This window comes from Bombus bifarius, unplaced genomic scaffold (assembly GCF_011952205.1).
Source record: "Bombus bifarius isolate JDL3187 unplaced genomic scaffold, Bbif_JDL3187 scf7180000008030, whole genome shotgun sequence".
Classification (NCBI taxonomy): Eukaryota; Metazoa; Arthropoda; class Insecta; order Hymenoptera; family Apidae; genus Bombus; species Bombus bifarius.
In genome coordinates, this window is record NW_022884401.1 from 697018 (window position 1) to 718738 (window position 21721).

General features: G+C 48.4%; 1 protein-coding gene across 6 annotated transcripts in view; it reads right to left on the bottom strand.

Annotated features, from left to right (window-relative positions):
- LOC117207417 (mitogen-activated protein kinase-binding protein 1) overlaps window positions 1-21721 on the bottom strand; it is a 79129-nt gene that overhangs the window by 55094 nt on the left and 2314 nt on the right. The window contains exons 1-2 of one of the 6 annotated variants that reach the window (XM_033447619.1): window positions 18483-18495; window positions 2544-2549 (exon numbers count right to left, since the gene is read on the bottom strand). The exons of the other annotated variants lie outside the window; for them this stretch is intronic. The gene's annotated coding sequence lies outside the window, so the exon portion shown is untranslated. Of the gene's footprint in view, window positions 1-2543; window positions 2550-18482; window positions 18496-21721 lie in introns of those variants that run through there. 6 annotated transcript variants of the gene reach the window in all.

Sequence of the window (21721 nt, forward strand, 5' to 3'; positions counted from 1 at the left end):
TCTCGCTACCACGTTGCGTCGAGCGAGCATCCTTCGTCCGGCCTTGAACTGGAAATTTTACGAGCTGGTAATCCGTCGTGGCAATTTACGACGCGACTGCAACCCAGTGAACACCCACGTTTGGTTAAATTTTAATCGTCGGTGCTCTTGAACGGCCGAGCGGCGCGTCTACTCGCCCGATTCCACTTCGTTCCACGACATTTGCCCGAAACGCGAGCCAGCCATTGCCCGAGAAACGACCGCTTTTCTATTTCCCACGAGAAACACGTAGAGGAACGCGCGTAACGTAACATTCGATGGTCGTACGATCGGCGTTGCCGATGGTTGTTATTCGGAATATTTAGATCCGTGTCCGAGGCCGAATCTATCGGCAACGTGACGAATAAGGCGAAGGATCCGAGAATAATCTGCATTCCCTTTTCGCCGAGCAGCGATTCACGGAAAGCTTTCACTTTCATTCAGCCCACCAATTACGGGACAATGCGAAATAAATTACGTCGCGCGTTGAATTAATTTGTTGCCCGTTGATCCATCGTATAATTAATTGGATAATGTTTCCCATCGATCAAGCATCGTATCCTGGGCCGATTCCATAATCGATAAGCCGTTTCCAGCGACCTTTTACGGGCTACGGTTTCGCAACGGAGAACATTTAGGGGAAAACGATAGCGGTTTTGCGCTTGGGCTGAACTACGGAACACCCGGACGATTCCGTTCGTCGACGAGAAGTCGTTTCGCGACGTTTTATTTTCGGTCAGACGGCCCGGCGGGCCACGCGGTTTTCCGCTCGAAGCGAAGAAGAGAATCGAAATTGGCGAAAAACTGGCACGAGAAAAAGATTCGAGGTATTTCTCGGCTGTCCGTTTATCCGGCCAAGTCGATGTATCTTTCTGTCACGCATTGTCACCGGCGATAAATATTAAATACACGCGTGATCGCGCACGTGCGATATCCAACGTCCTCTCCCTTTTCTGCGTTTCACTGCGTTCTTTGCTCCCGCGGACTAATCGCCTGACGCGACATTTTCCACGCTTCCATGGTCGTCTTTTTTCTTCTTCTTTCTTTGCTACCAATTTTACGCGTTGGAGTAACGTTTTTGCCGTCGATTCGGAAACTGGGTTTGTTTAAAGGTCCGCCGCGTAATACGTAACAAATTAGCGAACGCGGCATTGGCGAAGAAACTACCGTGCTACAAAAAGGTAGCCATTCGCATGGCTGACTGTCACTGCCAAGGTCTCATAGGGGAGACCGATTGCCAGTCCAGTGGCTAAACTACTCGGTTAACTCGGGCCTTTGATCCGCCACTCTACTCTGCTCTAATTTGTACGACGTCCGTGCGTTTATTCGCTAGTGAAATTTCCAGCGTTCCTACGCAGCCGCGTAATTTGTACCTCGAGAAATAGAAGTAAACTAATCGGAAGAGAATCGTCGAAACGGATCTACCTACTTGCGTCGTCGTCGTCGTGGTCTTTCAAAAAGATTCCGAACGTTCGAGATACATCGAGTATACTTGGACGCCTCGGTGGTATCGTTCGAAGAATAAACGCGGCGATAACGCGGCAGCAAAGGTGCGAAGGTAATCGCGCGTTCCGCTACCGTCGACGATGATCGATACCACTATCTGCGAGCAAACACGGACGGTTTTGCTCGGCCGGTTCGTTGACCCGTGCGACGAGAGGAGCGCGCGCGGACGCGAGTGAATGCGAGTGAACGCGGAACAAAGAATCGCGGGAGAGTGGCGGGCGCGATGGCTCGAGCTTCGGAAAAACGAGACGTAGATGCGTACGACGGTCGCACAGTTTGTCACTGCCAAGGTCCCGCAGGATGCACGGCGAGCGAAGCGGTGGCGGTAGCGACGGTAGCACAAGCTATCCGGTTAGCCGACCAAGCGCACCCGTTCGTCGCTGCCTCGACGATGACCGGTCGGTGTTGCGCCGAGCGGCCGCATTGTCAGAGGCGGGACGAGACGAGGAACGTGACCCGCGAGCCAACCATCCGCTGTGCCACTCTGCGCCTACCTCTTCGTCTCGACCATCTCGCGGTTAAAATAACCGCGAGGTGAAAAGTAGCGAACAGCTTCGACGAGTACGGACCGTCCACCGATAGAATCCTACGCGCGATTTCATCGCGCGGCTGCTGCGACCTCGACCGAGCTCTCTGTTATCGTTCCGCGTACCGTGACAGACTCGACCGGTTGAGTCACGGAGGACGACGACGGTCGAGAAACAGCGAATACGTTTACACGGAGGAGGAATCTTGAAGAAAACGGCGATCCGTACGCTAAGCGGTTCGCACCGCGGTTTCATCGACGAGTGCGCCAGAGATACGAGCGAACAGCTCGACGATCGAGAGGTCGCGTTTCGATCATTATGCGAGCGACGAGTAGGCATTCGCAGGCAGCCGTCACTCCAGACTACGCTCTCTGCGTCCTATCCTCGAGACGCAACGACCTTTCGATCGGCTTTATTGCTCGCTATTACGACGATCTATATCGATTTGATCTCGCTCGGATATTTTAAGAACCAATTGCTTCGTTGTACGTTGTTCGGCTAAAGCTTGATAAATACGACGATAATCGACGATAATCGTTGGCAATCTCGTTTGGTCAAGCATCGCGGTCAACTCCAACACATCGATTTCTACGATAATTAACTTACACGATTGGGCGACCGTTAAATGTAAAAGGGCAGGATTATAAAATTTCATCAAATTTTCATACGAAGTTTTAAATAGTTACTTGAACTGCACTAAGCTCTCGAATCCCGTGAATTTTTATATTTCGTATTTCACCGCTTTTTTTTTTCTTTTTTTTTACAGATCATCGAAACTCTTTTACGAAACACTCTCCTTTTCAGTTTCGACCACATCGATATAATAAATAGGATAGGCGAAGTAAGCAATGACAATGAGGTAGAGACTTTTTTCTTTGGTCCTCTGCTATCCAAGGATTTAGGTCTTTGACCTAAAAAGCTGTACTTTACGCATGGAAAAATCGCGATCTCGACTGTTGGATCTTCTTAGCGTTTCTTTTTTTTTTTTTTTTGTATTATCTCGTATCGCGTTTTAAAACATTTCCGCGAGGCTATTTGTCTGCTTATGTTTTCGTATATTCTCAGCGTTAAACGGATTTCCCCGTTTTTTCGAATAAATTAAATTAGATTAAAAAGTAAATTAAATTTCTAATTGAAGACGCATTACCGTAGCAATCTCCTCTGCGTGCCGTCTTTTAAAGAAACGATTAATTTCTATGGTCTGCATCAATTACACCAGTACGTACGTACATGTACGTGTAAGTACATACGTATGTATATTCCTAGAATGTAACGTAGCTTTCAGTGAAAATATGCTTTTCAACGATTCGCGCTCATTAGCATACTTCCTTTACCTTGGCGCGTACAATCGGTTAACGCTCTGATTAATAGGAAAATGATAGACGGCTTTTGCTTCGTTCCGAAACGATCACCTTCCTTTCGATTCCTCTTCCAGGGTGTTTGCTATATTTTCTGCCTTCTTTTTTTCTTTTTTTCTCGACTAGCCTGGCGTTTCAACGACGTTCGACGAATCGCTCGACGACCGTTCCGCGAGCAGATTCCACCAAGATATTTTTCATCGCGATATCGATAATTCTGACTAATAATAATGACGCGTGTCGTTAAAGAATCAAGGACGTACACGGCTGCAGTAACGTAGTTGGAAAGATAAGGCACAACCTCTAAGACCTAATAAGGAGAGAAACAAGAGAATACAAGAAAACGTGCTTCCATCTGGAACAAAAGTCACGTAGAAATGCTTAACGCTTCAGCGCAGCGCGTCCACGTAGCTGTTCCTACGCTGCTTCTGATCCAAACTACGATTACACACACGCCACGGATATTCCCGATCGGCCGAATTTCCACGATCGCTTCGTCTCGAACGAGGTCAGCGTCGAACCTCTGCCACGCTTTGACCGAACGAGAAATTGGAATTTTACCATCTGCTTGGGAACCGCTTAAAATTCTACCGTTCAAATAAACCAGTCGGAAACGCCAACATATATATATAGGGGTAGAAAGAGTTAATTTTCACGAGGCGCGTTCAAACTTCCCGTTGATGGAAAACCAAACAGAGTAGGGGGAACCTGGGTCGGATCTCCGAGCCAGTGCCGGTGAATCGCGCGAGTCCGTCTAAAGACAGCTTTCAAAAAAACTGTGCTTGCCGACCAAACTCGGTCTTCCTTTTCATCGAGCGGAGACGCGATCTTTCGTATCTCGCCGAGAAGTGTTTGCTGAGCAAAGATTACGATAAAGCCGACGGAGTTGAAGCAACTCGGTAAAATGTTGACGTTGCCCCGTTGCACCGAACCAGCGCGCTTCTTTTCAGTTCTCGGCTAACGAGTTAAACGCGATAGCGCTCTGCCTCGTCGCTGACGACGATAAGTAAATTAGAGGGCGGCACGGCCTGAACAAACGTTCCAACGATCCTATCGATACGCGACGCGAGAATCGCCTAATTTCTATTCGCGCGAAGGACGAAGGATAATAAGAGGAAGGGACGAGGTGCGATAAATTTTCGGCAGACAACGAGTAAGATAATTATGGTGATATTAGCTGGTCCTATTTCTGTAAATCTCTCGTTACAGACGTCGAGGATATTCGGCAGGAATTTCTAATAGTGGCAGCCACGGTAGATATCGTAGTTAGGTTTAATTCCCGCGCTTACGACGATATTATTAGGATATCATACTGCATGGACGAATCACGCGCGACATCGCGTTGGTACATAAAATTCTTAGAGCTTTCGTAACTTGCACGTCGATCGTGCATTTAGTCCCCATAAATCGTGCCCTCGAGAAGAATGCGAAATTACTTGCTGTTAAACGCCGAGCAACATAAGCAAACGGCTTATGGCTATCACAGCTGTTTTAATAGGGCGATAAATTTCGCCAACTCCGCCCATCGCAAGCTGATACATTTAGTCAACTTACGGAACATCCACGGATTCTCTTTAAAAGCAGATTTTCATAACTTTTCTATTCTGACTCTTAATTTCATACCTTGGCTTCCTTTTCCAAGTTGCTACTGTTATTTCTTTTTCTATTTTTACCATCTTTCCCTTACGTTCTATCTTTTATTCGTCTCTAAAAGAATTTCTCTTTTCCCGTGAAACTAACAAATAAATAGACAAGTAAATAGTTCGTAATACAAGTTGAATATCCAGGAGAAGATGTACGCGCGTATATTCGTGGGAAAATATTTTTCATGAAAAAATGATCTCCGGGAGTACTCGATCGTCTGGGGAAAACCATAAGAAAATTGGCACTTTACGATGTCTGGGGGTTGCCGTCTGCGAAAAGATAGGCGCGCAGCAACGAAAGGGCGAAGCTGGAATCGCGATATATTATTTAAACGCGAGACGAATTATTTGGTCCTGCTGTAAAAATGTTACGAGCCTGAGCAGACAAATAAATTTTTCACGAGCGGACGCGACCAGCCACTGCGGAGGAATATAAACCAACGAATTATCGACCAGTTTTCTCCGACCCTTCCATCTTTCCTTCCTGCATTTTCCTCGCTTCCTCGTACCCCTCTCGCTCCTCTTTCCGCCGCCCCGGCTCGGCCTTTCAACCGTCCCATCTCCTTACGCCATCCGTTACGTTGTCTCCGAAGCGAGGTCGTTCGCGGATCGATCGTATTTTCTTTTTTTAATTAAACCGCACCGGAACAACGTTTACAGGCGACAGTCCGATCTTTAAACTTTACGTTTTCTCGCCTATTAACTTCGCGCGCGACCTTTACTTAACGGCCTCCTCCTGGTCTTTCGTTCAACCTTATCGTCAATGCGCGCGTAGAAATACGTTTTTAATGGGCGTTTTAAAAGGTCTCGTTAACGCGACGCGCATAAAATGCCCAGATATCGATCCTCCTATTCCGTATGACTCGCTCTCGTCAAACAAATCCGGGGATGACAAATCCGGGGATGACAAATCCCATGCAAAACAACAGGTCGTTACGAAATTTAGATAAGGGATGCAATGAGTCACGAGTCGCGAGATAAGGAATCGCGATAATCTTAATCGATCTTAAAGATAGTGAGATAAGCACGAACAGATAGAATCGTCGATACCGATCTGTAGCTCGGGGCATCGTTTTAGAAAATTCATCTCGAGAGAAACGAGACGCACGAACCTTGCCAGACGTTCGTTCCAACGAGACACGTCGAACGATAACATCGGTTTTTCGATTAATTCGATAGACCTTCGCGCGGTCGACGCGAAAACGCGATTCCCTTGCAAATATAATTATCGACTCCCGAACATCGTCCCGGTATAACGAATCTATCATCTATCTCTTAAATGTAAGGCTATCGATCGGCTGACAGACTCGTTTAATATCCTACGCAAATTCGATTTTTACATCGTTACTCGTCTTCCTAGAAATTCTACTCTCTTTAAACCCGACTATCATCCAACCAATTGTCTTTGTAGGTTGTAATGTTAACAACTGATAAGCAGTTTCGTACTATCAACCGACTTCTTCTCTAAATGTTTAGCTTCGTTCAAACTATCGACTTGCAACACGATCCGCAATCGTTAAACGTCAGTCATCTTGCGATATTCTTTTTCTCCTTTCTCGTTTATCCAAACTTTGACTGCCACGTTTGGTCATTGGTGACCGGAGCGCTTGAACTTCTTGCAATTGCAAAAATTTTATGAAAATTAACGATTAGGGAATTTCGAATATAACCGATAAATAAAAGATACTTTGAAACAAAAAGTGCTCCATTGAGCAATTAAATATTTTTATTAGAACATCGACAAAAAAAAAGAAATGAGAACAAATCTTGCAGCTACCTTTGAGGAATAATCTACGAATATTATTATAAACACAGCTTAGAAGATAATCGTGAATGCCGCTTTATAATCATATAATTGAAGTTAGAAATGTGCACATACCTTGCTGTTATACAGGGTGGTTGGTAACTGGTGGTACAAGCGTAAAGGGGGTGATTCTACGCGAAAGAAGAAGTCGAAAATATGGAATAAAAATTTGAAACTTTAAAAATTTAAAAATTTAAAAATTTAAAAATTTAAAAATTTTAAAAATTTTAAAAATTTTAAAAATAACGTCAATCGAGACAACGATCTACAGTGAGATCCGTTACAACGAGACGCGATAAAGTGCACGCGTACCGACCGAAAATTCAAAGTCGATTTTCTCGCAAACAAAGCCTCGAACGACAAATTTTTATTCTATATTTTCGACTTCTTTTTTCGCGTAGAATCACCCCCTTTCCGCTTGTACCACCTGTTACCAACCACCCTGTATAATTGAAGTTAGAAGTGTGCACATACCTTACTGTTATATATAGAACGAGCAAATACCGTTCGCTAATATCTTCTACACGTTACAGCAATATATTATGCACGTTTTGCTTGCGACAAAATACCGAATGCGTATGGTTTGTTGAAATAAACGACGCCTTGTTATAATATGTCGCTATCAACTGCTACCAAGGCGCCAGTGTGGTCACCCGTGACCATCCATAAAATAAACGGTCCATTGGAGAAAAATGTCGTCTTACATCGTCGATTTATTATCATTTTGCTCATTGGCAGACGTTCCAACTTGAGCGTGCAGAGTAAAATGATGCTACATAAAGCCATATTAAAACCTGCTTGGACCTACGGGATCCAACTATGGGGAACAGCGAGTAATTCCAACATAGAAATTCTTCAACTATTCCAATCGAAAAGTCTAAGATCCTTAATAGATGCACCTTGGTATGTTACCAACGAAACGATAAATCGCGACCTCAAGATACCTACAGTTAAAGAAAAAATATTCAAATTCAGCAGTAGATACGACATAAGAATTAACAACCACCAAAACGACCAGTTACTCGATTACTTGATACGACGGATCAGATCCGCAGGCTAAAAAGACATTATCCTGTAGATTTAAACATTAGATTCAGCTAGCACCAAACATACGATGATCATTTATTATTCACGGTATAGTACCACGCCAGAATAATTTTATTGAGATATGTATAATTTTATGTGCTAGACCAGGTCAGTGTGTGGAAGTATGCGTGTGCGCGGTGTCTCGAAAACGAACGAACGTAAACTGTTCGGTCGGTTAACAGTCGGCTATGGAAGAAAGTGCCGAGACGCGTGCAAGTGTGTATCGATGAATATCTTTGAAATCGTTTATCAAATAAATATATAACCATTCTAATATAAATCCCAAGCGTAAATTTAGCGTTCCTATACCGTTATTTCGGCTATTGAGATCCAAGATTCTCGATAAATTTACTTGTAATTCTCAATGAGAATCGATTGTAAACTACTTCCAAATAAAAAGAAAAAATTATACGCTTTGAATGATAAAAATACTGCCGTGGCGTGCCGAGCGAAACATGTAATTTTGGCGTGACAGTCAAAGCGTTAAACGCCAGTCGTAAATATCATCTTACGATTTTCTCTTTCTCCTTTCCCAACTATCTAATACCACTTGTTATCTAATATCGTAATTTCCGTTTTCTTTTCCAACTCCGGCTTTTACGGTACTCTCTCGTAATACGTGTCCATCACGCGTACAGAAGAATTCTCCCTGCAGTTAGTTACAAAGAAAAATTATTATCGCGAAATGAGCTCTTTCGATTGCCTCGCGGGCACGCTCCATTTAACTGGTCGAAGGAGAAAACTTCGAGACGACGGGACAATCGTTGGCGAGAAGTCGCGAATCCGCGAGGAACTCGGTGTATCGAGATCGACGCGCGTAACGTGTCGCGGATTCGGATTTCCTGTTCACCTTGCAAGAAATACTTAGAGCAGCGGCGCATTCTTGAAAACTGACGGCAAGCTTCTCGGAAGGAAGGACTCGCGACAGACGAAATCTCTCGCGTACCACCGATTACGAATCCGAATTCGTATTAATCGCTCGACGATCGAGATTTTCGGAATCGATGACTCGAAAACGAGCGAGAAACGAGTGACCACATCGATGAATCGTTCGCGCCTCTAGCGGTTAAACGTCATCGGGAACACCGTCTTGTCGCAGCCCAACTTCCGAGCAGTTTACGAGGTCGTTCGTACGTCGTGAATACGAGTTGATGCAGCTGTAATTCGCGTGACAGACCAACGAGAACGCAAAGGTTATCCAGCCAAACGTATATAGTCGTAAGCCACACACACGGTTTAAAATCCAAGCGGCGTTGGATTAATCCGTTAGAGAAGCAGGTCAGGACTGGCCTAAAGCGGAATCTCAACGTTGATAAAGCTTCGGATTTTAACGGACGAGCCGCGAGGTAGGAGAAACTTGCGAATATAGAAATCTGCTATCGAGTTGCACGGCAGGAGACCGCGGGACGAGTTATCAAAGTTTTATCGAGATATCGCGCGCGGCAAGCCTTTCAGGGAATCGCGAAGAAACGTATACGGTGAAACGCGCGTATTCGGTCGACCTTGCTCGTCCAGAGAATGGTTTCGTTGTGCTGTTTCCTCTTGGCGTATCGGACGCGAGCCTACGAGCCGCGTCGCGTTGGCGTTGCAAAATCTTCCACGGGACGAAAAAACGTGACTTTTTCTTCCGATCGCGGTCGTTTCGTCTTTCTCTACGCGTCGGAGCCATTCTACACGACGCTCTCTATCCTTTTACCTGCGGCAAGAAACGACCAGAAGGAACACGCGCGGCTCGAAATGGAACAAAAGAGCGGACTTATCGACGTAAACGTTCGCTCTACTTTAGATAAAGAACGGATATACCGGTTTCAGGCCGAACGAACGTCGCGCAATTATCGCGTAACGTTCGGTCACGTTTCGTGCCGCGGCTAAGGAAAGTTCGACGCGATCGTTGGCCGGCAATTTGTAAATACAACGACGCGTCTCGCTGGTAGCGATCTGCGCGATGTAACGGGCGGCGTATCGTACGACCGATCGACGTTCGATCCGCAACTTTGCTGCAAGTGTTCGTCCTGTTAGGTAACCGGAGATCGACGATACGCTGAATTATCTCGTTACGTTCCTTTTTCGTTCGCTCGTGCGTGTACTGGTTCGAGCGTGCGTGAGAAACGTGAATGAAACGGAAACTCCGGCGGTGGATGGATCGACGACCGGAGAATCGGCTATTAAAAAAGCGGCGAAGAGAACTAGGTATCCGAGCGAATTACGCGACTAAACGGCCGAGCCAAGTTCACGAAGAATTATAGAGGAAGGATGGCGCGTTACGCGATGATGAGACGGTTTTTATCGAATCGCGCGATCTCGTCGGGATTTTTTCTTTCCGACAACGTCGCTTACGGTAAGCCGAACGCTAAGAAAACAAGCAACGATTCGCCCGAAGAGATTGCACGCGCCGTTTAACGGCCACTGTCGTGTTCCCACTGCCATTAACTCGCTCGCGATTTCTTGCCGCGCGAGATTACGATCTTGGCCGTGTTCCCTTTTTTGCCCTTCGTTTCTTCGTTTTGCTCGTCTCGCGCGTCGAGTTAGCGCCCCGTCCCTTGCAAACGAAGTTTTTAGCTTCTAATGGAATCTCCGACGCGGCAGTTACGCCACGATCGAGCGACCACGCTGCTGCTACTACCGCGTCTAGCGTAACACGGTAGAGGATTCGACGAAGGTAAATCCCGAGAACCGTCTCGAGCTGGTCTGCGTCGACTCTGCTCGCGTATCCTTCGTTTCACGGTAAATGCTACTAAACTCCGCGACAGCGCCAACGGTCGACGATCACGATACGTGTGCCGGGAGTTTGCGTTACGGCGAGGCCGAGGTCGCCAGGGGAAAAGCAAAACCTCGCTCGCATCCTTTGATATTGCGAAACGTTTGACTATCGGCGCGTCGTGAACCGGTTTCGCTCTAGATGCAGCACCGGGATTAAACTGAAAATTCTGCGTGACTGCGCTAAACGGACGTCGAAAATGGCAGTAAAAGGAGTGCCACTAAAAATGACTCGTTTCGACGGGCTGGGTGAAAGGAGATTAAGCGGTATAAAGGCTGGCACGAGTGCCGTCGTAGTTCGTGGCGGTGAGTAGCACTCGACACCGGCGACGTACGCACCTGGAAATAGCTGCAGCGTTAAATAACACCGTTTGCTCGCTACACGTGCCCGTACGCACACGTTGTCTCCAACGTCCTGACCCAACCATCCGATCTCGGCCGCTTCTCCTTTTCTTTCCATTTTATTTCCGATACGATCTTTTCGCTTCGACAGGTTCGTCGTCTATTTTCCAGCCGCCTCTCTCCTCTTCGTACGTCCTTTCGTTCTTTCTCGCGAGACAGAAGAAAACAGTACGACGGTAAGATACAACTACATAGTACATAAATAGTGCATAGTAGTGGAATTAGCTGACCCGTTTCCAGCGACCGAAGACGATTCCGTTGTGCCCAAGACCGGTCGCGCTCGGATCTCGACGATTCGAAGCGTCTGGTTCGTTGTGCAAATCTCGCCAAATATAGAATGCAATCCTTTGTTTCGCTCGCGAGATACAAAATTCCTTCAACGTTATGCGATATTGCCGCTCGGTATCGCGTCGCTGACAGATTCGAAAATGCCGCTTTGTCCGAGATTCTCGCTCGAACGAATGCCGACATCCATACAAGATTATACGTTTGTTATTCGTTCGTCCGTTAATCGATAAGCGGATCGTATTCGTTCGTACGCAAACGAAGGTCCTGGTCGCCTCGAAAAGGTGTCCTGGCTTGCATCGGAACTGAAAACGCAGCGTCGAAACGACGAAAGGCGTAAAGGGAGAAAGACGTTTAAACGTTCGCCGTGATTTACGTCGAGCCTTTAATTAACGTCACCCCTTTTTTTTTACACGCCATCAACCCGTTGCTGTTTCCTCGAAATAGCACAGCAACCTGGGCCGTCTGTGTTCCCCGGGGGACGACAGCCCCGGTTAAACCGACCAAATTTGTTTACGAATTTCCATCTCTGTTTTCGATTCCATCGACGTTTCGTCCAACGTCTAAGTTACGACTTACAGCTTTATCGCCTGCATCTGCGTTAATTAACGTTGGTCGCGTAAATCGCGTGCCTCCAACCATCGAACGTGCAACGCAAACGTAGAAACGTTGGAAATGGTTCGGAAATCCTTGATCGACGATCGTTTCCGCGTAAACGTAAACGCACGCGTGTATCTCAGCGGACGATCTCGCTGCGACCGTGCGTCTTTCCTATTACGAACAACAAAGAGTTATCGCAACGACAAAGAAATATCGCAGTGGAATCGCTCGTGGAAACGTGGCTCGCGTGCATTCAGGACGAAGGTGTCGGAACGAGACACGCGCATACGCGACGAAACAGCGATTAGTCGCGCTCGATCGCGTTCCAATTATCGAAACGAAAGAAAAACGGAGTGGAAACGAGCGCGAGTTTTTCCTCGACGCGCGATGCCAGCTATTTTCGATCAGAGTCCACGCGAACCCGCGTCTTACGGAATAAATCTACAAACAGTGGGGAGCAAGGAGCGGGAGGATTACGCCAGACTTTGAACGTATAAACGAGTCGACGGGACGGTTTACGCGGTTCGAAACTAACCATTCCGCAAAAATCTGACCAATAACATTTACCGCTGCCAGAGTAACGAGGTACTCGTCTCTCGCGCGAAGATACGTACGAAGATGCTCGTATCCGTAAAATGCGTGCATTTATCGAGAAACGTACGACCTATCGATGGAAGCGCGGATATTTCGGACGTCCTCTTTCGTGTCGATCGTTTCGTCCCGATTTACGTTTTCCTGCGCTGCGTACGTCGCGCGGTTGTTGCTGGACGCGCGTAAAAAGTGTGCGTTAGGGCCAGCATTGCTTAGCCAGGACGCGTCGCCGAAGAGTACGCAGAAAATCGAGACGTGCGTGTCGAGCGTTCCTCGTCGTCCGTCGATACGTCGCGCTCGATAGGTCGAAAACCGTTAAAAAGCTTTCGTATTCTTTCGACGCGCGTGATCGCGCGACCCCTCGCTAAGTAAGTTCTGCGGCGCGTGAAACACGATTTTTATGGGCCGACTGCCCAAACGAAACGTATCGGCCGACTAAAGTTTCCGTTTTCTGGACGCTGACGCGTAACTTTAGACTTTAGACGAAACAACGACAGGCCGAGGTCTCGCGACGCCACGTCTCGCACCGTGTTGGAGCGACTGTGTAGTAGTGTCACGTGTCGTACAGCGGACGAGGCGTTTAGCAGCGAGAGTAGGAAACGCGAAAGGTTTCGCTCGTTGGTCCCGGAGGACGAATCGCTAAACGTAAAAAAATTCAGCGCTTCGAGCGACGGTACAAAGCGAGGCGGTCGTGTCACCGTTTCGGCTCGCTGGCGTCTTAAACGCTGAATCCCATCGAGCGGCTCGAGGAGGAGGGGGGTCGACTCGACTTTGACAAGATCGTCGGGTTCGCCGACTCAGCATAACCGAGAAACCATAAATGACGATAAGAGCGCGCGCGGAGGAAGCGAAGAGGTGACCGGATATCGAACGACGTGGACGGACGGTATCGACGGACAGACGGGCGAATAGAAAGGGTGAATGGATCGAGAGAGAAGAAACGAGGGTCGAGGGAGACGTAGGCATGGCAACCACATCACCAACCAACCAGCCAACCATCCATCCATCCATCCATCCATCCCCCTGGCGAGCGTACGCTCGAGCCATCCAGTTTACAGCGTATCGCGAGTGTCGAGAAATCTGACACGGACCCACGCTAAAAATACGCGGCCTGTTTATACGGGAGCGTGTGTACACACCTATGCGGCGCACGCACGGTGAACCTGGAAGCGCTGCTGCAACGCGGGTCGTTTCACGATTCCGCGATTCCCCGTTTTCTGTTTTCCTCGTCCTGTGCCTCTCGTCGCGTTTCGTCTCCCATCCCTTTCGTTGCAGGTCGCACGGAGAAACGCGCGTTAACGTTACGCGTCAACCCGCTGCGTTTTTACGGCCGGCACGCTGCGACGCAGCGGCGAACGTTTTACGACGAGCACGCGTGTGTTCACGGTTATTCACCTCGACGAACCGATAGCTTCGCCTCGCGGCCGTCGCGGATCACCGAGTTTCGCGAAATATCGAACGCAACCTGCTGTTTCTTCGCGCGACGCTTCTCGGCGACGCGCTATACGCCGCTTTCTGCCAGTCGCCGGATTAAAAATAATGCACCCCAAGCTTTAAACGTCCCGCGGAAAACGTACGAGCTGCGTGAAAAATCGTCTGGCCGTTTCGCTCGCCCGTCGACGATGCCGATGGGACGATCCGCGAGTCAGCGGAATGTGCACGCCGCTAGAAAAGCTGCCAGTAGAGGGGAGCGATTCGTTCGTCGCTGGCAAAGCAAAGAGAAAAGACTGCGTACGAGTATTTCGAAGCGTCGGAGGTGGAGTTCGATTCCACCGGGGAAAGGATCAAATCGTAACTCAAAATCGAAATACTCGCGCTGTCCGCTGTGCACAGTGCGTACGACGAAGAGCGATTTATTGGCGCAAAAACGAGGAACGAACAAGGACGCAGCGGATTTATCGCCTCGACGACTACTCGAGCGATTTCGGTGCTGCTGTCGCGCGGAGCGGAGACGAGACGTACGAACAAATAGCAAGGACGTCGAGGAAAAAGGGACGACGAAAACTTTCACGGAGAAATGAAATAATTTCGCCAGCGAAGACCTATCGGCGAAGCGTGCACGATTCTAACGAAAACGAACAACGGATTTTAACCGCGTCGACTTTGCAGCTTCCCGACGATATATCGCGAGAAATCGAAACGATGTTACGATTAATTTCGCTGAAACGAGAAAAGTACTCTGGCGTCAGTCTCGTTCGCGAGAAGACGAGTGTTCGTGGTGCGAAGAAACCGCGAGTTGATGCACGGGAAGAGCGGCGGAGCGAACGATCGGCGCAGAAATTTTTGCATGTCGCTTCACGCATGGACGAGTCATCGCGCAATAAAAGAATTCTCGGGCTTTCCCGTTTCTTCCGGTTGACGGTCGCTCGTTGTTTCTTCGGCGAAACGCGCTTTGCCAAGATTTACCTCGCTCTTTTATTCCTTTGCAGCGCCTCGCTCGCGAACAAAACGTTTCTTACGACTGTGAAATCGACGTAAACGACTTTCGTCGCGTTCTACCTACGAACGTAACGTTACTCCACAGGATTGTTACGTTGTCGGAATATACCGCGTGCAGTTTAATCGGATCGATCCGCGACCGATGGAGCGTACCGCGGTTCCGTAAGTCTGCGGACCGCGCCAACGAATCGCGCTACGGAGCGAAGATTCGCGCTAAGAACGAGGATCGACCGAATAAACGCAAAAGACGAAGACGAGTCGGAGAAAAAGGCTGAAACATGGCCGGCTAGAGATTCGCCTTTTACGGCGATAAAGCGAGTATTCGTAAAAGAGTTGGACGCGAATCGACCGCGCGGTCGCTCGATCTCGATATAAGGAACTAACTGGTCTTCGTGTCTTTTTCCTCGGCTTTTTCATTAACACCGCGAGAGCCGCGTGGATGCGCGCGGTTTCCCACATTGTCGCATATGGCTGCGCGTCTGCACAAATGCACCGAGAAACGCGAACGCGATCACGCTCGCGCGGTTCGCTCTATAAGGATTAGCACGGGATTTCTAATTGCAGAAAAGACGATCGATCGACTGGCGTCCGAGAAGAAAGCCAGCCGTTTCTTCTGCCCTAGAATTCGGTCTCCTTTGTCCCGGAATCCACGTCGATATCACAGCTGAGATTTATTTGCCAGCAGCGACGAATCGTCTCTGTTTGCTCTCCTTTCACTTACGTTAGCCGACGTTCCGATCGTTAGCTTCTCTTAGGGAGCGCTCTTTCTAACGCGAGGTAACGCGCGTACACACTCGCGTCGAGATACGCGCGTGTACTTTGGCTACTTCGCGATCGTCTGGAATCGCGATACGATTGATAAATCCGCAATACGGTTTAGGTAAGAAGGCGTGCGCGTTCGACGATCGACAACGGGCGCCGATAATCGCTAGGCAAATTTAAACAGAGGCAATTGTTGCCGTTGCATCGGACCGCTTTGAAGACACCGACTCGCGTTATCTCCGCCGGTAACACGGACGCGCGTTTATACTCGATGGAAACGAAGTAACTGGAATTTTAGCACGCGTGCACAACTCGAGAACACCGCGCTTCTCTCCGCTCTGACGAACCAAGAAGCGTCGCGTGATTCATCGTTGCGTCCAGCTCGTTAACTTATCGTTATCGCGCGACATTGAGCCATCGATCGACTAATTGTCTCGGGAAATCACTGTTTATCTACGCGCGATCCAATTCTCTACAGATACGAAACGAGTTAAACGCGTGGACTTTGCGTCTTCCATCTTTGTATCGATTGTCCGCTATTCTTAAACCGAACCAACCTCGCGGAGACGTCGGCGCATTTGCGTAAAAAGCGAAACAGCGGGCGCGTACAGAAATTTCCAGGCGAGCGTCTACCGATAGACCCGCGCCGATACAGCGAACGCGTTTTCTCGTTAAAACGGAACGAGCCGCGTACGAAGTGGGAACTGCCGTGAAATTCGAACAGAAAGAAAGGAAGAAGGAGAAAGAAGTCTCGCTATCGACTTTAGCCCCGAGCCAGTAGATACGGAATTACCGCGGCCAGATATTTCCCGACCGTTCTCCCAACTTTCAACCGCTCTACTATTACTGGCTCCTTCCATCGAGAGTGTTTTAACAACGCGAAGAAAATTCAAGGACTTCGCGGCCGCGGCAGGTCTCGTGGGATCGAAAAGTTAGCCGCGCTCGAGTAACTCTTCGGAGGAAACGAGTTTTCTCGTTGGTCTTACGTTCCCATCGAATCGATTACGCGCAAGAACGCAAGTTCTCGGCGACGACGTACGTCACCTTACCGACGTCAACGTCAATCGCGACTTAATTAATGTCTTCGCCGCTTACGCGTAACGAACGAAAACACAACAAAGATACCACGTATCGAAGGAACACGCGCGATTCCCAAACGAAACCGAAACTTCGTCGTTCTCCGAACGAGAGACAAAGGCCGCGTTGAAAACGACGCAACGTCTCGTCCGCTGGAAATAATTTCGCAAGACGGATTTTTTGTCAGCGCGGCAAAACGCAAGACGGTTGTTCGATGAAACCGTTGTTACGGGGTAATACCATCGAACGTGTATATTTATAGATGCACAGAATGCGGAATGACTGCCTACATCGAAAACTGCATTCTAGCCAACCTGCCCGCCGACGGCGACCCAGTTATGCATCGGCGTTCTCGAATTTCCACTTCGAGACGTCCGTCGTCGTACGCTGTCCGCGTATCGATGAAACGACGAACTCCGAAACGCTCGTAAACGCGACGGATCGTCGGTTGGAACGATTTCTCGGTATTCCAGACACAAGCGACCCCCTATGCGCGTGCTTCTCCTCTCGAGTGTCGCGTATCGCGTGCGAAACGATTGGAATCGCGTAAACCAAGCAATGCGTGAAAGCGTTTTTACGTGCTGAAATTCGATACGCTCGGTCTGGAAAACTTAAATCGCTTTAAATCGGAGATTACGAGACTCGCGACGTTCAACTTCCGCGACCCAAATTTTTTCTTCGAGTGGATTCTCGTTCCGCCGATGCCCTGGTAAACGCGAGGTGCCCTGTTCCTCGCGACGAGCCAGCGTTCGTTACGATTCCAGGGACGAGAGACGCGAGACGAGCGTGGATTTAGCTTAATGGCCTGGGAACCGGGCGCGAGAATTATCCTCGAGCGGAAAGTACGGTAAAATGGTCAACGCGCGTGTTCGTGCGCGTTGCTGCTCGTGCAACGGGAACCGTCATCAGACGCCGCGAATGCAAAGAACCTCGTGGGCTTCCAGCCAGCCTTTCCAAAGTTTCACCCCCCGCGCGAGCCAAGCGACCAACCACCGCGTTCCGATGCACCGTTTTTTGGCGGAACGAAACGACACAGCTGCTTCGTAATTTTACGGGGCTTTTACGAGGGAACAGCGTACGTAACACGTTGACCGTTGGCTGTTACGATCGCCAACGCGTCATCGTCGTTGCTCGAACGGACGTGCCACTCGAAAGACGAACGCGCGGTAGCGACCGTCCCGTTGCGTCCAACGTATCTTTGTTCTTGTAACGCGTAAACGACGATCGGTAACTAAGCGACATAAAATACGTCTGCGCTTTGAATTCGAATTTAAATAGGAGAAAACCTGTATACGAACGTAACGATCGCGAGTTTACCCGGCTTTTTTCGTTGGCGAGCGAATCGAATCGAAACGATCGCGAGAAGAAAAACTGGCGTATTTCTCGCATCGAATATTTGTAGCATAATAGACGCAGTCCCGCTGGATTTTGTAGCCGCGATGAAACCGCTTGCACCGGACTCGCGTTACTTTTTCCCCGGGCAAGCAGCGTTTAACCGGAGAAACGAATTACATCGATGTACCGGATGCGGTTGACACACCGACGATCAAGCCGGACCGTGGACCAGAGCCCCGCTTTTTGTTCTTCCTTTAAGTAACCCAAATAAACATTATTTTTTTCGTGCCACCGAACGTCCACCGAAATAGTAACGATGACGCTCTTGATCCGTGAACGACGATCGCGCCAATCATTGTTCGATGGTATTTAGGAGACCGCCTATTTTCAGACCACTATTTTTGTTTTAAATGGCTTTCGCGACGTTTGCAAACCTCTGCCAACCGCAGGCACACGCGAATCCCGATGCATCACCGAACAGTCACGCGACTCTAGCACCTTACTATCCGCTTTCCTAATCGGGACGCCATTCTAAACCATACACGTATATGTGTACGTACGATCAAACGACCCATTATTCCATTTATCGTTCGAAAGCTTGCAGTTATTAATTTTCCAGCGCCGTTTCGGTTCTGCGCGTCGCCGTATCCAGATATCGCAGAGATACTCGCAGCTGGCAAGGGCTAGATCGATCAGCGTCAGGGTCGGCCCGGCAACGAGTTCGATTTTCTATGGAATCTGCGTTTAATTAACGAGCACGGACCAGCTGCTGCATTCTCCACTAGAAATTACGAATAATTGCCGAGTTTACGGACACGGCTCGTACGCTTATTTGTTTACGGGTTTTCGGGTATGGCCGTGCGTGCGAACAACGGTATCGCGCCGGTTGCTATTGTTTAAAAACGTGTACGCGGTTCTCGAGCTATTCCGAAACATGGCGACGGATCTACGATACGATCAGACTCGAACGTAAGCGAGGTCGATCGAAAAATCGCGAGCAATCCGACGACGTTCGCGTACGAAAAGAGGAAACGAACGATATCCTCGTGGAAGCTGCGTTCTCTGCGTTCGAGTTTCTTCGTGGCACGCGTTCGATAAACGTTCGAGACAACGCGTAGGATAATGGCAAGCGACAACTTTTTTAATTCAACAAGCTGCGACTTTGTTGCGGCAGCGGCGGAGGATCCGGCAACTTTCACATAGAAATTGAAAAGTTACGCTTCGCTTCGAGTCGAACTTTTCGATTCGACGGATTTTCGTCCACGTTGGAAACTTTTCCTTCCCGATTTTCCAACTTCCACCTCGTCTGTCGAATCAAGGAATCGTAGTAGCGAGGCGACTCGATTTCGTTTCTCGTCTTTCTCTTCTCTTCCTTCGAGCTCCGCTATAAGCGTCGTTGCACTTTGCATCGATTTATTCGTCGCGAGTAATTGCCGCGCAATTGGCTACGAGTTTAAGATACGCGTTTCCACGGTCGCAGGTATAAAAGAGACTCGCGATATTTCGATAACGCGTGACTATAATCGAATGGTAAAATATCGCGTTGGCAACTAAGTGACTGCGGATTTTGCCAATACCACCTAATGACAAAATTCGCAATCACTTAGTTGCCAAGCCGATAGATCGTAACACCATCTGTTACGTCGCGTGAGACGGTCCATGCGACGTCCTTGGCCGTCAAGGGTCCGCGTGTCGTTACGCAGACCCTCGATAAACCTAAGGAACCACCATAAACAGAATCCTTTTAACTTAAACTCCAATCCTGCGAGTATTTTCGGATGGTCCTTAAAATAGCCCTTGGGTTTATCGCACGTTCTTAGAAATTACGGAGAAAGCGGATATTTGTCTAAAGGAAAAGCAGGTTTTTCCCATGAACAAGGTCACCCACGAGCCACGTCGATAGCGTGGGTCATAACCAATGGCCATCGCGGATCGTTACCCTCACTTTCCTGACGCGTTCTTATTTGAAAAGGCACAGCCACACCGAGTTTTCCTCCGTAATAACGGACTTCGCTTCTTCTATTACACCAGGAGAGCCAACTTCTTCTTCTACTACGCTAGAAAAGTCAACTTCTTCTTCTACGACACAAGGAGAGTTTACTCGACTGTTTCTACGAGATTAGTTCAGTCAATACTCTGGCATCGAGTCGACAACTGCCAAGTCATCGACGTATCTACTCGTGCTTGATCTCGCCTACAGATCAGTCAACGTATTCTATCGGGTCTTCGTCCGTCAAACAATCGTCTGCGATATTTGTATCACACGTAACGGCGAAACTCATCGTTGTATTAAGTTGTTGGAAATATACAGGGTGGTCGGTAACTGGTGGTACAAGCGGAAAGGGGGTGATTCTACGCGAAAAAAGAAGTCGATTTTCTCGAAAACAAAGCCTCGAACGACAAATTTTTATTCTATATTTTCCACTTCCCTTTCCGCTTGTACCAACCCCCCTGTAGAATTTACAACCTGTTAATCGCAGTGTTATACCACATCAATCACCCCAATTATCCCAAAAGAAATAAGGGGATCGATCTGTTCGTGGTGTCGATTATTATAATCGTAACTGAAATTTACGACTCCCGTTGACGAGCTTCCTCGCGATCGCGTCCCCTCCGCGACTGATCGAAAATACACCATCGATCGAGTAAACGCGACAATTACCCGATGCCGCTTGAAATATCCTGCGAAAGCTTTTCGCGTGGAAAGAGAGTTTTCTTTATATCGCAGTTTTCCGTGATACTATTGTAAAAGACGAGGGCGTTTGACTCGTGGAAATTACTAAAAAAATACCAACTAAAATATCGAGACAGCGACGCGAGAGAAGAGACGAGGAAGAGTCGGGATACGAGCGGCGATAGGAAAAGGAAAGCGGCGAGGAACAGGCGAGAAGACAAGAACCCAAATACGCGGAGAAAGGGTTGGGAGAGACGCGTGGACGTTCCGGAATCTTTTTCCCATGCACGTGTACGTAGATCGAGCACGTCCACGTCGCTAGCCTCTTTCGTCGTTGCGCAAAAATCATTTGCATGACAATGAGTCAGGGCCGCGTGTCGCATGGCGTAGCTCGTCGGTCGAAAAAAAAAAATGCGCATCGACTCTAAAAAAAACCTGTGGGAAATCGAGCAGCCCGCACCGCCGGGCAACGCGCGTCTCTCGCTACGGTTCGCTCTATCAAACTGCCCGCCGACCAGTTTTTTCCCGACCCCCTTCTTCCAGTAACAAAGTTTCGTTTCGTTTGGTTTTGTTTCTGGAACAAGCTGCAGTCAGCTCGGCAATTTCTTAGAAAGTTCGTTACCGTTAATTCGTCGATGGTTGCGTAAAAAAAAAGCTTGCTAACGAACTGGTTTCGTGTTTTAAACTGTACAGAAAATGGACGGAAATCCGACTTAGAAATGGACGGTTCGATGATAAAAACATGGCAAGCGCGGCAAACGAAGTACAGGAACGATATCTCTACATATATCGTACGTACGTTTAACCGCGAAGCGTGCTTATTGCGGGTGGCGAGTGTTTCGAATAAATTTGACGAG